Source organism: Sapajus apella, unplaced genomic scaffold, assembly GCF_009761245.1.
Source record: "Sapajus apella isolate SASKATOON/1434 unplaced genomic scaffold, GSC_monkey_1.0 scaffold7, whole genome shotgun sequence".
NCBI lineage: Eukaryota > Metazoa > Chordata > Mammalia > Primates > Cebidae > Sapajus > Sapajus apella.
The window spans coordinates 19,328,569-19,346,420 of record NW_022436947.1 but is presented as its reverse complement, the minus strand read 5'-3'; the positions used below and the strand labels follow the sequence as shown (position 1 = coordinate 19,346,420).

Here is a 17,852-nt window from a genome sequence, read left to right as displayed (position 1 = left end):
TGTTTACATAATTGAGCTATTTCCATAATTAAACTTCCAACTAGTTATTATGGGAAAAAAAATCCCTAGGGTTCTAAAAATGTTCCCCAAAATAAAAATATTACAATTCCTCAGTATATCTTGTTACAAATTAATTACACCGGTAAGCTTCTGAACTCTTTTTTCAATAGTTTATTGGCACAGATCTAGTGATTTTCCTTATAATTTTTTTAAAACTCTGCTTTGCCATGTGGTCTCCCAACATCAATAAGAGCCAGGGACCTATGAATTCCGCATCCACCCCACAGTCTTCGTTTAGGTCAAATGTCAATGACTTGGATGGCCTCAGCTGCTGCCTATTAGAGTAGTGTCTCCCATATAATATACACAATGAACAAATTCTTTTTTATTTCTCAATATCTATGTATTGGGAAGAGACTGATTAACAGCATTTGTGTGATGAGAACTATTCAAAGGTGGTCTCATGTTGGAGAATCTCTTCTGATTAATGACCTTGTCTCTGAAAGGGGTCTTTCTAAGGTAATCACTCTAACATGATGAGCAAATATTACAGATGTTTCATGGACTATATGTTCACAGGATGTATGTGTTTAAACCCTCAAGAAAGAGTTTGGCTGTATGAAATTATGAGCAAGACACAAAATTAAAAACTGATCCTAGTTTTGCATTTGAAGCTTATGCAATAGTAGATTATCTACAAAGAAATACAAAAATGCGGAGGCAAAAATCAGTTACAAAAATGGATATTCATTTAGAATGAGGAAATAAATCACAAAGTACTACAAATTCGAATCCTTTTCTTTGGTGATCTCTTGGGCCATTAACTGGAAATACCAATAGAGAAATACTTCCTAATGGTATCCTGGCCTTTTCTGTCCACATAAAACTTGCAATTACTCCCCAAAATTCTCAGCACTCACCTGGTGAGGCATCCTGAAGCTTAAAAAATCGCATAGTAAATTTACTTCTGTGTAGTTAAAACAAACAAATAAATAATACCTTATTACTCTTTAGATGGTTTCTGCTGTCCTAGTCTTAGCCTTCTTTTGCTATGTGTCTGGCTTTTTCTGGGTTTCCTTGATAAGAGTATCCTCTTTGTCAAACAAGCCAATAGTTCGTATGCAGTGCATGTTATCCAGGGCTACTGGATACACGTCTTTATGAGGTTGCCACTGCTCTCTCTTATGCCTCGTTGTGCAGAGGAAGTTGATGTGACACATATAGAGCCCACATTTTGTGCTCTCTCATTTTCTGCTTGGGTCTTCCAGGCTAGAATCCAAATATCTGAACTCTTTTTTTGACTTCTTTATTTTCCTGAGATTCTCTATGTCCATCATCAGCATGATACTCAGGGCTACATCCCCATAGGACTCGGAAAGTTGAAGGAGCTAAGTTATTGGAAAGGTTTTCCTGCTTCCAGCAGTTCCTGTGGAGCCAATCATGACTAGCTGGACATCTGCTGATGCCAGAAAAAGGGATTTTCTAAAGACATTTCAGACTGCATAAGTAAAACAAAACAAAATTCCCTATGTCTTTTGTCTAGAGAACCATAGGGCACCTTGTCAGATAGCCCAGTTTCATCCAAACCTACATTGTCTTTCTCTAGTACCTACAATTTTACAAAATGGGTTAGATCAAAAGTTTATGTTTTTTTTTCTCTCTAAGTAAATATCTTCCAATCTAGTTAGTGCTAGATTTTAAAAGGCAAGCCCCCAAAAACCTCCTATCTAGCTTTTCAATTTTCTCTAAATAGTATATTCTCTTAAGGTATAGTCTAATAGTACATAGATAATATGTTAAAATAGAATATACAGGATATCTTTTGGACCAGAGGCCCTTTGCTATTCTTTCTCTGCTGTGGTCATGGACCTTGTAAAAAAAAAAAAAAAAAAAAATTCTGATTGTAAATAGCTAATTTAAACACACTATTCATTGGGAGATATTGAGTCTTCAGGGAGCAAAAGATAGTAATGCTAGGCTGTTGTCAGGGATTATCTCCTGGGGATAATGAAAATGGATTTTGATTTGATATTTACATTTGGCTTTAGGAACACTAGCCAGGGCAGACCCTGAAACTAGGAGTTTGGCTCACATGGGTCTATTTCTTGCTCCTGAAAGTATTGCAATTCACTTTAGACAACTCTTTTGAAGCTCATTAAGAAACTTTTGGGTACTTCAATATGACTTATTTAAAAGGTTGTTGAGCTTATTTTTCTTTTAAGTAAAATTTTCATTTGCCTCAATTTTAGCAGTTTTAAATCAAATGTAAAATAATGTCCAGCTGTCTTTGTTAAATGACAAGCTATGACGCTTGTAGCACTATTAAGAAAATAATTCAATGAGTAAAAAATTTCTTATTCAAATGTATAGTTAATACTTTCGTAGCTTTTGGAAAAACTAGCCTCTCAAGAGAATAACACATAGGCGGGTACATTTCTTGTGTATTTCTCATTGAATAAGACCTTCCCAGGATCTGTTAGACAGTAAGAACTAGTGCGTAGTAGCTGAGAGTATACTTATTATTATTTTCTTTGTACCATGTTTTGAATAAACTCCTTGAATATAAAACTGTGTCATAATAGTGTATTTGGGATATAAATAGCTAATATGTTCTAAACATATATTATTATTGGATAACTTGAGTTTTTTTTCCAAAGGGAGTATTTATATAGATATTGAAAGCACATTAATAAATATATCCTTTGAGAAAATATCCCAGTAGTTTTCCTTTTGGGAGCCAGCCCTTAGACCAGCATCTTCCAAGGACTGACATGAAGGAGCTCTTCACTATTTTGAAGACTATTGAGTTATTAAGGCTTATTAATATTTTCCACTCACAAATCAAGATTACCCTGTTAGAAATATTTTCTAAAGGCCTTAATGCAGCATTTTGTTAAGATGCCTGGCTTGACAATATTATAAGATTATTACTGGCACATCCCTTCAGATAGTTGAGATTCTTGAAATTTTCTAGCAGAATAACGTTATTATTAGTGTATCATCAGCATAGCCTTTAGTCAATTACAGCATTCCCTTGCTGCTATTGCTTTTTCTCTAATTCTGTATTATTTGAATGTATTTTTTGTTGAAAATGGCTTTTGCTTGATCGTTATTAGTTTTTTCTTATAGATTTTTGTCTATAGTTTGTATTGATGCAGGTTTGCATAAACAAAAAAGCTCAATATTAATAGTAATCAGAAAAGTTCAAATTAAAATTTAGGTGGAATAGTATCTACCCCTTCAACTTGGCTAAAAACAAAGGAAAAACAATACCAACTGTTGGCTCAGATGTGGAATAACTAGAAGTTTCATCCATTTCTGGTGGGAATATAAAACGTACAACCATTTTGGAGAACTTTCTGTCAGTGTTTACATAGCAAAATGTATGCTTACTCTATGACTCGGCAACTGAACTATTGCAGCAGAAATAAGCACTCATGTCTACCAAAAGATAAACACAGTGGTGTTCATGGAAGCTTTATTCCTAATAACTTGATATTAGCATCAATCAAATGTCCATCAAGAAGGGAATGGATAAACATTGTAGTATATTTGGTAGGAATGTATTTTAGTATCTGAAATATACAGTCAATACAAATTTGCTTTTGCACAGCAGTGAATAATTGTAGGCTACTGTTAAACACAACATTGATGAATCTCACAGATGTGTTGAGTAAACCTCAAACACAAAATAATGTATACTGTGCACATCCATCTATGTGAAGTTCAAAACAGGTAAAACTAATCTATTTTGATAGAGAACAAAATAGTGGTTACATTTGTGGAATTATTAACTGTTTGGGGACCTTAGAAAACTGATACAACATGCTGAAAATGTTCTTTATCTAGATAGTGGGTAAATTGGGATGTCTCTCTTTCTCTCTCTCTCTCTCTCTCTCTCTCTGTCTGTCTCTATCTGTCTCTTTCCCCCTCTGTGTGTGTGTGGAGGGGAGTTCTGCACAAAAATTCATTGCACTTAATATTTGTGCACTTTACTATAAATAAGCTATACTCCAATTTAAAAAAGGATAAATACTAAAATATGGCTGCTGGGAAATTTCAAGAATTGAGGTTTTATGGCAAATTATCTTAAGAACCTTCCCTCCAGCCTCTTGCTATTTAAAGTGTTTCCAAGACCAGAATTGCTGACATCATCTGAGGGTTTGTTGGAAGTCAGAGTCTTAGTCCTTGCCTCATACTTACTGACTGAAAAGCTGCATTTTAACAAAATTCCTAGGTACTTCCTATGTACGTTAAGCCTTGAGAAGCTCGGTCTAACTAAATTCTTGAACTCTTGTGTAATTACTACTAATCTTTCAGAACTCACTTCTCATTTCATCTTATTTGGGAAGATTTTGTCATGTCTCAGACTGGATAAATGCATCATGTATGTTATAGAGCCCCATAAGTAGCTCCATCTTAGCAGTCAACACAATTCAAACACTGTTAATTACTGAGCTGCTTTCCTCCATGGAGCGTAAGCTGATTGAGGGTAGAAACCAAGTCTTATTTGCTTTGTGTCCACAATGTACAGCGCCATGAGGACCCATGGTACACACTAAATCAATTCTTAGCCAAATAATAAATAAATAAATAATGACTATAGCTCTCAAGATATAAATATAGGTAAATGAGCGGTAGCAACATCATGTTCAGATAAGCATCTAAAATTTATTATTAAGGTCAACTTTGACTTATAATGTTAAGAGCTACCACTCTACACCAAAATTTTCTAATTAAAAACAATACTCAAATTGAACATTTAAAATGTGCATTGTAATGGTAAATATAAACCCCAAGAGGGAATATTTTTAATATAGCTTTATATTGTATTTGGGTTTATGGATTTCATACATTCTTACAAGATGTTATAAGGACTTTATATTTTTAAGTGTGTTTTTAAAATCTTTAAAAATTTTGTTTTTAATTATTGTGGGTACAGACTAGGTGTATATATTTATGGGGTAAATGGGATGTTTTGACACAGGCATGCAATGTGAAACAAGCACATCATAGAGAATGGGGTACCATCCCCTCAAGCATTTATCCTTTGTGTTACAAACAATCCAATTATACTAAGTTATTTAAAATGTAAAATTAGCTATTATTGAATGTGTTTCTGTGTTAGAGTTTAGTAGGTTGATGATATGAAGTGGGTTTCTAGAAACCCTAACTTAGAAAATTATTGTTCAACTTAAAGATGGCACAAGTGACAAGTGTCGAAAACTTTGATGTTCAAAACCAAACTTTCATCAAACAATGGCTCACTAAATTTGTGTATGTGTGTGTTTGTGTGTGTGTGTATATATATATAATATCCACACAAATATATATATAATTATATATATATATAACTTGTGCGAATACTTGTGTATATAAATATATATACACAAATTTACATATATGTGTATATATACACATGTATATACATGTGTATTTGTGTATATATATACACAATATATATACATACACATGTGTGTGTGTGTGTATATATATACACAATATATATACATACACATGTGTGTGTGTGTGTATATATATACACAATATATATACATACACATGTGTGTGTGTGTGTGTATATATATATATCATGTGGATATGATAAACCTGTGTGTATTCATACCATATGAAGGCAGAGAAAAATAATGAGACAGTTTTAGTAGCATCCTGGAAGGGAAGTGACAATATCAGGGTATTGGTGAAGATTTGGAGTCTGAGCCATTGCTGCTACAAGTGTCGGCACAGAGGGAATATCTGGGCCCACTGTCGTCTGGCCCCCACAGGTGGTCCACTTGGGCTCGCAGGGGGTGCCAACGGGAGTGGGGAACCCCAGCTGGAGCTGCACACCCTGAACTTCAGGGACTATGTGGCTCAGGGCGACTCTCACCCTGAAGCACCAGTGACTGAGGGCTGCCACTGCTGCTACCAGGAGATGTACAGTGACCTGCAGGGGATGAAGATCTGGGTGCTGGAGCCCCCAGGCTTCCTGGCTTACAAGTGTGTGGGCACCTGCCAGCAGCTCCTGGAGGCCCTGACCTTTAAGTGTCTGTTTCTGGGGCCAAGACAATGCATGGCCTCAAAGACTGCCTTGCTGCCCATGATCATCCGCATCAAGGAAGGAGGAAGGACCAGGCCCCAGGTGGTCAGCCTGCATGACATTAGGGTGCAGAAGTGCAGCTGTGCCTTGGATGGGGATCTTGTGCCAAGGAAGCTCCAGTGTAGGCACCTGGTGTAGCCATTGAGCCCTCTAACTGATCATCTGCATAGAAGTGGTCTTAATGTAGGTCTTAATTTTATACTTGGCAAATTACCCCCATTCCAATTTAGTGCTCCTGTATGACCTTTGCCTTGTGTCCTTCCATTTCCTGTCTTTCCTGTCCATCACCCATCCTAAACATTTATGTGAGTGAATAATGCAGATGCTGAGCTCTAGTAGAAAATGCTGGTCTGCTGATGAGAAGATATAGCTGAGCAATGCACAGATTGTCAGCTGGGAGTTTCTGTTCTCCAGCAAATTCTTAACTGAATCTGGAACGATACTCTATGACTAGAACTGGGGAAATAGAACTGATTTGCTCTATTATATGAGGAGTTAAAACCCCAAATCTTTATTTCCCCCAATACTGACCTATTCTGGACTTTAGTGAACATACCTAGGCCCCTGTTCCCCTGAGAGGGTGCTAGGAGGAAGGATGAAGGACCTCAGGCTGAGGGCAGTGGACAGGGAATTGGGATGCCTGGTTTCTGGATTTGACAGGACCACAAGCTAGGACATCAGACAAACACAGAGGCTTTGGGTCATCATTCTCTATTAAAAAGGAGGAGATAGGCTTCAGCTCTAAGACTTCATTGCCCTGGGATTAGACAGCCCCTACCTACCCCTACGCACCCCTCTGGAGGCTGAGTCTTGCCTGTGCATATTTAGGTTATTTTTCCCACTATCCTAGAGAACTTGTCACCACAAACCACATGTATTTGTGTGTGTGTGTGTGTGTGTGTGTGTGTGCATGTGTGTGTGTGTGTTTTAATTTAGCCAAAGCAATTGAATGTAGATACTCAGAAGAAATAGTGATGCTTCACTCTGAAATAACAAGTAATAATATTCAAAATGAAAGAGATCACACATTTTAACACTATAACCAGATTAACACAAGAGAAGGACTATGCTTATAGTTTGCTGTTCACTTATCAGCCCAGAGTACCCAAATTTGAGAAAATGGATCTTAGCCCCAATCCAAAGAGTCCACAGTGCTAGATATAGGTTTATATAACTTATGGTTTGTTCACTTCTCAAATGTAAGATTAGTAAGATTAATGACAACAAAGAGGCCTGCAGAGGTGTAAGCCTAACATTCCTTCCTCAAAACAGCATCTACTCACTCTCAAGAGGCCAATATTATATCTGTTCGAAAGAAGTCCCAGTCCAATTTCATGAACTCTCAAGTGGCATCTCCATTGGTGGCACTTTCTGCTCTGCTGCTCTTCTAGGAACCATAGCATTCAGGATGATTTCTGCTTTTCAGGCCTATTTTTAAAGCATATGGTGATTTTTTTTTTTCTGAAAGAGCAAACTGATAGGCCAAAAGGGACCCTGGATGTTTCAGAGAATATCTTGAAAATAGGGATCAGATTATTAATATAACAAATTCCTGTCCAGTTGACAGGAAGAAACCAGTAGGTTTTTGTACATATATGCAATACCAGTCATTGGAAGCCAGTCAATGATCTATTCTTGGACAATCTAGCACCAAAGGATTGACAAACAATGTTGTAATATTTTAGCATCACTTGTCAAGAATGGTCTAGGACCAGGCAGTGAAGTTTGCAGTATGGAGATCCTTAAGTAGGGCTAAAGCAAAATAAAAAACAGTGTGTTTACTTGGAAGATCTTTCTAAATATATATCATCTGTACCCTAGTCTGCTTTTAAATTCTATTTTTGTGTAAGCTCAGTTTCGAAAGCCATCCATCTTCAACAGAGGATCTCTACTTGTTGCTTCTGTAGAAACAGAAACCTTCTTTTTAAATAACAATGTGATATGGAGTTCTAGATTTCCTGTTGTCTGGCCTATTGTAATACTGCTTTGTTTTGTTTTTTTAATCTACAAAGTTAGCTAATAGTCGAATATAGTTATCCAGGAAAACAAAGAATTCATTATAAGGATTTAGTACCAAGGAAAGCTGTGAGGCTGCTTATGGAAAGGGGTCTTTCTGTTACTTTAAATGTGCTTTTAACTAACTAGTAAATCACAGTCAGGTATAGAACTCATACACTGGAGTGACTAGACACGTGAATAGTAAAATTAGGAATAGGGGCATTATTGGTAATGTAAAGATTACCTTAAGCAAAAAGCAAACAAGGAAACAAAATATCTAGGAAAATAAAGAACAAAATAATGCAGTATGAAGCATGATAATCCCTAGTCTTTTCCTGTGGATCTTCAGGAGAAGCTGGCTGTAACTTATGTAATGTTTGGTCATCTTTAGTTCAAAGATCTCTAATGGAAGTTATCTCCTTCTGAAAATTGACTGTTTCTGAAGGGATCTCAAGAATTCTCAGCTTGAGGTCTCTGGTAAGGGCTATCTTCCAGTGATTCAGGCAAAGTTTATGAGAAACATAAATCCAGGGACCAACTCCATAGAGTTACTATTGTCCTAGTAATGAACCCCCATTCCAATTTAGTGCTCCTGTATGACCTTTGCCCTGTGTCCTTCCAATGTGGTTCTTTCCAAAAGGTTTTAGATCACTCAAGGATTGCTTAGAAGGATGTGAGAGAAGGCTGGTCAAACTTGTTGATAAGGAAACTGGATATGATCTATGAATTACCTGTAATATTTGGCCATGTCTGCTTTTAATAGGTAGAGTCCAGAACTGCAAATGATATTTGACGAAACATGTATCAACTTGTTACTAACTCACAGCAGAGGAGTCAATGAACCTCAGAAGGATTTGATCTCAATGACAATACCCCAGGCCTTAGAAGTTTGGGAGCTTCTGAAAATTTTGCTAATTGGAGTTTTAGAGCTTTGTTCATTCTTTCTTCCTTTCATGAAGATTGGAACTTTGTTGACAGTAAAGTTTTTGAGTAAGTGGCAGGGATTTTCAAAGCTTTTAAATGATAGTCTCAGTAAAATGGGTACTTTTGCTACTAACGAGATAGATTGGATTTCTTTAGGAGTTCCCCAGGTTGGGTACACAAAATTAAGAAATTTTAAAAACACAATTAGAGCCTAGCTCTCCAGCAAGAAAATGTTTTGGAAATCCCGAGAACTGTCTGGATGACCCAAACATATTAAATGATCAAGTAGGATAGTTTTATGACGTCCATTTAGAGATATACAAAGGGATTATACAGTTTCAGTCTTTGTTCATGTCCCACCTTTATATTTTTATTAACATTATCCTAGTGACAGATAAAACCTGAACATATCCTCAGCAATTTAGTAAACTTGTCCCATTAATGTTGATTCAGTACAGTAGCCAGTTTATCCTTGCTATTGTGGATAATTTCCTGTAAAATTTTTCCAAGTTTCCACTTTAAGTCCTCTGGTGCTATGGGGCAGCTATCCTAAGATTATCAAGATATCCCCAGAAAATTTAGAGCCATATTTCTCCCAGTACTTCTAACTCTGCAGCCAATATTTGACTTTGGGCCTCTCCAAACATTTCATCTCAGGAGGGTTAGGGAGCTTCAGAATCCTGCTTGTCTGACATAATGATCACCCAGGCCTTTCCCTTAAGCTTCCATGTTACCCAATTTTGAATGAGTTTCTACTTTTAATATATTAGCTTGGTGCAAAAGTAGTTGTGGTTTTTGCCATGGAAAGTAATGGCAAAAATGCAACTACTGTACTTTTGCACCAACCTAATAGCTACCTCCTTAGAAAGTATTAGAACACTCAAAAGTTCTTTCCTGTGCTAATTATTCTTAATCAAGTTTCCTTCTGAAATCAAGAACCTTCTTTGCCTTCAAAGCATTACAAAGTTATGGACAATCCAAAACCATATCCATATATCTTCTCTTAATGTTTACGTTAACCTCCTATCTTTAGCTAATCATAAGCCCCGGTGATTGCACATGATTCTGCCATGTGGGCAGATTTTGCCATTGGCAGAGACATTGCAGAATAACTTGCCTTAAGATATGACCCATCAATGTACAAGATTAAGTCTGAACTTTCTGAAGGAAGTTATAATAAATCTATTCAGAACATGTATAATTAGCAAACAGAGGTTAGAGAGTCATTGCATTTTCTTTTTTCAGGTAAATAGAGAACAGCAAGATTTGAAGTATTTCGACCATTAGTGAAATTTGTGAGGGAGAAAATAAAAGGATTTCACAGGATGTAAGCTTACATGCTGATAAACGTTGTGTGATTTCAGTGATCAGAAAAGATTATACACAATGGTGAACTATCATTTATAAGGAAGACCCAAAACCAAGTTGGTAGAAGCCTCTATTAGTTTAGCTATGGCAACTGTCCTTAGAATCAGTGAGTAGGATTTTGCCACTGTGACAGGAAAGAGACTATTGGTTTGATATTTTCTATAAAGTTAAATCAGAACACTAGGGGCTTATCCATATCATTTATGTATAAATAAGTATAAAGGTTTATGAACATTGGGTATTCCAGGGTGGGAAGTCATTAAAGAGTTAGTCCTAAAAAAAGTCTGCTCATGTTTAGATCCAGTTACTTAGGACTTAGTTAAGTCACATAGAGGTCTGGCAATTTCAAAAAAAGTTGGAAACACATTGCTAGCAGTAGCAAATTCAGGAATCCTTTTATTTGTTTCTTAACTACTGACCTTGGAAACCTTTGAACTGCTTGTGGTCTATCATGAATAGGGAATTTATCTCATTGAAGTAAGTCATGCCCTGGGACTGGACATTATTTTGACAAAAGTGAAACTCTTCTTTGGAAACCTATTCCCTTCTTAAGCTAAAACAGTAAGTGGATAGATGAAATCCATCTTAGATCTCGCCTCATCTTTAAAATATAATAAAAATCACTCACATATAAGATAGGAGCAGACTCAGAAAAATTTAATGTTGATGTTCTCACTGAGGACTTATAAAAGTTGAAAAGTGCTTCTTTAAACTTCTTGGGAATAACAGTCTAGCTGTAGTGCTAATTTTCTTAGGAAAAAAAAGCAAACAAGTGTTGACTATCTTCATCTTAAGAAAGAAAGGGAAACATAATGCTACACTTATAAAATATGTAGGCTCAGGAAGCACCAAAGGCAAAATATCATTTGGGGTTGGTACAACAGGGAAGTGGAGAATCTCTATTCTATTTATGAACCTGAGGTCTTCAATGACCTATATGCCCCACTGACAAAGATTTTTTACTGAGAGGAGATGGATGCTGCAAGAACTGCTAGAGAGTATGATGAATCTTTTCTTTCTTTTTTTTTTATTTTAATCTCATCTATATATTCCATTTGAGCTTGATTAGAAAGAAGTGAACCCATGTTCAAATTAGCTATAACCTTGTTACTAGCAGAGGAAATAGCCAAGCTATCAGGGATTTCCAGGAAGAAACCTTGGGAAGAACCTTTAATCTGGCAGTTTCATTTGTACAGTAAATTCATCCCTATCAAGTCAGTAGGGGTTTTGTCATGAAAGTGGAAAGTATGTTCCTTGGTTAAAGGTCAAAGAATAACAGCTATGAGCTAGGATGTGGGAAATGTCTGAAGGTTATTAAGATATGTACCTATCAGGTAGTTTGCTGACTCTGACAGAAGCGCTGTATACCAGCAGTAGGGTTTAGGGTTGATATTTAGTACCCTGTATACACTTCCTGTTGCTACTTAAAGGCTTAAAACGGCACCCATTTATTATCTCACAGTTTTGTTAGAAGTCCAGGCACAGTGCAACCCAGCTGCTTATTTGCTCTCAATTTTGTAAGGTTAAAATCAACCAGTTGGCAGGACTATATTATTTACTGGAAGTTCTGGAGGTGAATCTGCTTACAAGCTCATGCAGGTTGTTTTTAGAATTCCGTTTTACCTGGTTATAAGAGCGTGGATTCCATTTTCTTGCTGGCTGTGAGCTTTAGGTCATTCCCAAACTTTCAGAAGCCACCAGCACTTCTTGGCTTGTGACCCCCTTCCTTTTTCATCAAAGCCAGTAAGTAAGGCTGAGTCTTCAACCTTCAAATTTCTCTGAACTTCTTTTCTGTGTTGCCTCTCCTCTGTTTCCAGCCAGAGAAAGTTCTGTTTGTAAAGTTTATGGGATTAGGTCAAACTCACCCAGATAATCCAGGATAAACTCTACATCTCAAGGTCTTTACTCCATAATCTGTGAAGTCCCTCTTTACCATGTAAGATAACATATTCACAAGTTCCAGGGATTAAGGTGTGGACATCTTTAGGGGAATATTATTCCACTTACCATATGCCCATATCAATAAAAAAAATTTTTAAGGCTCTCCTTTAATATGTGAAGAAACTATTTCTTGTAAGAGTGAGGGTATAGCTACTCTGGACGCTGAGGTGGGAGGATCACTTGAGCCCAGGAGTTGGAGGCTGCAATGAGTTATGATTGCACCACTGCGCTCCAGCCTGGGCTTCAGAGGGAGACTCTGTCTCTAACAAAATAAAATTAAATAAATAAAATTTAATTTAAAAATAAGTTTTCAAAAAGACTGAAGGTACCTACCTGTTTTACTTTGCCTATCTTTTAAAATATGTTCGTCATGAAACTCCCTCCTGCAGAGTTTAATCACTGAGATAGGCGCATCTAGTTGTAATTTATTAATTTATGTAAACCAATTAATGCCATCAATTTATTTTGATCCTGATTTTATTTCTATTAAAAGACTTTTTTACAAAATATTCAGATACTGGATATAAGAAAGTGGAACTATTTTCCATTCTAGTTTTTGCTTATATATCAAATCCTTCATTTCAGTCTTAAGGCCATTTATAAAAAGTAGAGACCCCAAATTACACCTGTTTGAGGAACTACTCTTGAATGCTAAGAGTGCGTAAGAGTCCATCTCTTAAAGTTTCTGAACTCATCTTCCTTTGCTTGTAGAGCTGGGTTAGAATCTGTTCATTTTCATTGGCAAGATTTTAGAGATAACCTCCAAAGACTTTGTCTAACATCTGTAAATCCCTGCAAATCCCTTTGGTTTCCTATAAAATTTGAGGTGTTTTAAGATACCCTCAGGATTTTCCCATTCTGCCTTTTCCATTCAATCATTTGCATCTAATGCTGTTACCATCATATGATCTAATTGATATAAATTTGGGACCCCTGAATTACACATTCCTGCAACAATTCTAAATTTCTCTGCAATTTTTTTCAATCCTATATGGATTTTGAAAAGTCTTTGACTAGGACTGTCAATTCAAAGCGAGATCACATTTTAAAATCAGCCTCAAGGGATTTTTGTATTCTGAGAGCAGTTTACTTTTCAGAAGTAACTGAATTTAGGGAAGATCGTTTCTGGATGACTGGAAGGGAAAGAGAACAAAAATTGGAGGGAGAAATAGAGTAAAAGAGAAATTGAGAAACATAAGATGGAAGAAGAGAAGTAGTTGGATAAATAATTTACATTATAAATTGTGATTTAGAGGAAAATATGTGAGAGATAATTTAAAGTTCTTTACAGTTCTCTTTTGCCTTGGCCAATTAATCGCTTATAGAAGGAATTTGGGAATCTGAATTTCTTCCGCATAAATTTGTATGCCAATCAAAAATGCACAAAATCAGATATTTGGGATTTCTTCCTTTTTTGTTCTAAGATGCCTCTTAAATTAACAATTTTGATCATAACAAAATTTCACATTTCCTATCTGTTGGTATTTGTATTTCTTCTTTGGAAAAATGTGTATTCTAGTCCTTTGGCCATTTTTAAATATGGTTATCTATTTCTTTGTTATTGAGTTATAGGAGTTGTAGAGATCCCTTTCATAATTTGAATATTAGCCTCTCATCAGATATCTAGTTTGCAAATATTTTCTTCTATTCTGTACATTGCCTTTTCACTGTTTTGATGGTTTCCTTGCTATGCATGTTTTTAGTTTGATGTAGTCACACTTTATTTTTGCTTTTGTTGCCTGTGCTTTTGGTGTCTTGTCTAAGAAATTTCCCTGAATACTGTCATGAACATTTTTCCCTATGTTTTCTTACAGAAGTTTTCATACCTTCAGTTTTCATTGACATCTTTATTCCATTTTGAATTTAGTTTTGTTTATGAAAAAGGTTCAATTTCATTATTTTGGATATGTTTGTCTAATTTTCTCAATACTATTTGTTAAACAGACTATTCTGTCTCCATTGTGTATTCTTGGCACTCTTGTTGAATATCAGTTGATCCTATATGCATGGAGTTATTTCTGTGCTCTATTCTGTCCCACTGGCCTATATGTCTGTTAATAATACTGTATTGTATACACTGAAAAATTTAAGAGGGTAGACTTCATGTTAAAGGCTCTTACAACAATAAAAACGTCAAGTTCACATCATTGTTGTAGAATTTAAAATGCAGTATAATTACATTTCTTAGTATTTAATATCTGCAATAAAAGTTACCTTGATTTATTTTTAAAAGTCTGTGAAGTGACCTCTAAATCTAAGCTATCCTTGATGAAATCAGTGCCTTTATGAAGGGAATTACCTAAATTTAAGTGATAGCATAAATATGTGCAAGAAGCAGGAGTTTGGTCAAGAGGGGAGTAAAGAGAGGTTTAGGAAGAGGTGAACCCGTAAGAGTGTGGTAATAGATAGTTGCTTGTATACCTTGTTACTCGGGGTCCCTGCCTGAGGGCCAGACCAGCTCCAATTACAAACATGACAGAAGGTGGAAAGATTTACAAGAGATGTCTTCTGGAACCAGGCAAAATATGACTAAGGAAATTTCCCATGAGGTTTTACTAAATGACCTATCACCTGAAGCAAATTCCTTCCAAAGGAAGCTGGCATGAATATAAACCTAAATTTCTCAGTCTGCAGTGCAGCTTCAGGAGCAGATGTATGGGACTTGTACTTGTCCTCTTCCTCATACACTTGACACTTACAGACACATACCAAAAATTACATGTACAGGGGCAAATTTTGTATTACTAGTCATAAGGCAGATTTCAAACAAGAATAGAACGTTTTCAAATATGGTTAGATAATGAAAGAGTTACTTTAAAAAACTAATCTGCCAAAAAAAAAAAAAAAAATTAGAACCAGGCCAGGCGTGGTGGCTCACACCTATAATCTCAGCACTTTGGGAGGCTAAGCTGGGTGGATCCCTTGAGTCCAGCAGTTCGAGACCAGCCTGGGCAACATTGCAAAACCCTGTCTCTACAGAAAACACAAAAATGAGCAAGGTGTGGTGGCGTGTGCCTGTGGTCCCAGCTACTCAGGAGGCTGAGGTGAGAGGATTGCTGGAGTCCAGGAGGCAGAGGTTGCAGTGAGCCAAGATCACACCCTGCACTTCAGCCTGGGTGACAGAATGAGATCCTTTCTCAAAAAAAAACAAATAAAAGTGAAAAATAAAAATTAGAACCAGTAATTATCAAAAAAAAAAAAATCTGTCATAGAAGATGAAACAAAGTAAAAAAATCTGGGAGCCAAAGGAAAAGAAAAAAAACATATAAGGTCTCAATGCAAGATAAAAGCTCAAGAGGCCTCAGAGGAGTGAAATATTTTCACACTAAGGGTCTTGGGCTACAGTAATGTGAGGTCTTGATAAGATCTCAGTGGGCATCCAAGATTTTCAAATGCTAGTTCACCACAAATATCTCCAAAAGAACCCGATGATGAGACAAAGCTGAGTTTACTCCTCACAAGGTTAAAAAGAAAAAAAGAAAGAACACTACCTGGCAGCGTTTATTAGTCTTTTAGTATTCCAGCAAAGTTGGAAGGTTTATGAGATCTTGACACTGGTTTAAGATGGTCTTTCAATGTAAAGTATTTAACTGAAATTGTGTATGTTTCATGATCTAAAGATTAGAACTGGTGAACACAGCAAGATGACATTTTCTTTTTTAAAAGAAAAAATTAATTTATTTTACTTTAAGTTCTGGGATACATGTGCAAAACATGCAAGTTTATTATATAGGCATACATGTGCCATGGTGGGTTGCTGCTCCTATTAACCCACCATCTAGGCTTTAAGCGCCGCATGCATTAGGTGTTTGTCTTAATGCTCTCCCTCCCCACCTCCAACAGGCCCCAATGTATGATGTTCCCCTTCCTGTGTCCATGTGTTCTCATTGTTCATCTCCCCTTATGATTGAGAGCATGCAGTGTTTGGTTTTCTGTTCCTCTGTTAGTTTGCAACCATAAGAAAAAGAATTAGCTCATGTCCTTTGCAGGGACATGGATGAATCAAGATATTTTCTAGAAGAGGGTTTCAAAGAGTCTTGAAGAGTTAAGTCTAATGTTCATTTTTTAAAAAAAACTTTTGCCAGGATGTCCCTGGAGCAAACAGTAACATTATTTACAACCACTATCTTTCTGGGCAACAGTTTTCTGAAATAATAAAATTATATTAATAAAAATGGTGAAATAATAAAATTATGTTAATGAAGACAGTAAATAATAAAGCTACATTCAACCTAGATGGTAAGCAGTGGGAAAGTAGAAGCTTTTAGTTCTCACTTTGACCTGCTTCCACAGATGAAATTGTTTTCTAGATTCCCTAAGAGTTTTAAAAGTGTTCCCCAACATCCTTAAGCAACTGGACTGATAGAATGGTAGAATGGTGTCCAGACCCTTCAAGAATGAAGGTTTGGGTCACTCCACCAGGGAAAAAACTATGACCTGCTGAGGTGTTGCTGAAAGCAAAAAGAATACAGAATGGGTAGCAGAAGAAGGTAGTCGTCAATAACAGCTATGACCATGTGACCAGTTGCAGGCCTTGGACTGCAACCAAGGACTGTAACTGTCATGAGTATCCCCTCTTCCTTTTGTTAAAAACATGTTTGTGCATATATACACTTGTACTAAGAAAATATCTTCATTTTATTTCCTTTTTCCTTTATCATGTGACATAAGATTTATTGACTTCATATCAACATTTAAGTATTGTTAATTTTATGCAATAGCATTTGGGTTGGGGATTGGTGCGTTTCCAGTTGTATAAAGGATAGTTGTATTATGTTAGGCATACTTATGACCTTATATTATCTTTATCTGAAGATTATGTATGATTTCAGGATATGTGTATGGGTTCAAGTTGATAAGGGGTGAACTTGTGATGGTTAATACTGAGTGTCAAATTGATTGGATTGAAGGATGCAAAGTATTATTCCTGGGTATGTCTGTGAGGGTGTTGCCAAAGGAGACTAACATTTGAACCAGTGGGCTGGGGAAGGCAGACTCACTCTTAATCTGAGTGGGCACCATCTAATCAGCTGCCAGCACAGCCAGAATATAAAGCATGCAGAAAAACATGAACAAGATAAATTGGCCTAGCCTCCCAGCCTGCATTTTTCTCCCATGCTGGATGCTTCTTGCCCTGGAACACTGGACTCCAAGTTCTCCAGCTTCGGGACTTGGACTGGCTTCTTTGCTCTTCAGCTTACACACGGCCTATTGTGGGGCCTTGTAATCATGTGAGTTAATACTATTTCATAAACTCCTCTTTATATACCTATATATCCTGTTAGTTCTGTCCCTCTAGAGAACCCTGACTAACACAGAGTGTGATGGCATCTTTTCATCAGTAACTAATAGATGTTCACAGCAATCCATAAAGATTATCATCTCTCGTCTAAAACTCTACATTCACTTCTGAACTTGGCTCCCTCCTTTCATTCTTGTTCTCTTCCAGGATGCTCTCCATACAGCAGTGGGAGTGAGATTCTGGAAATGCAAATCAAATCATTTCAATGACTTCCCATCT

General features: G+C 36.5%; 1 pseudogene; it reads left to right on the top strand.

Moving 5' to 3' along the window:
• The first annotated feature begins 533 nt into the window (after positions 1-533).
• LOC116550059 lies at positions 534-6,238 on the top strand (annotated as a pseudogene).
• Positions 6,239-17,852: the final 11,614 nt, after the last annotated feature.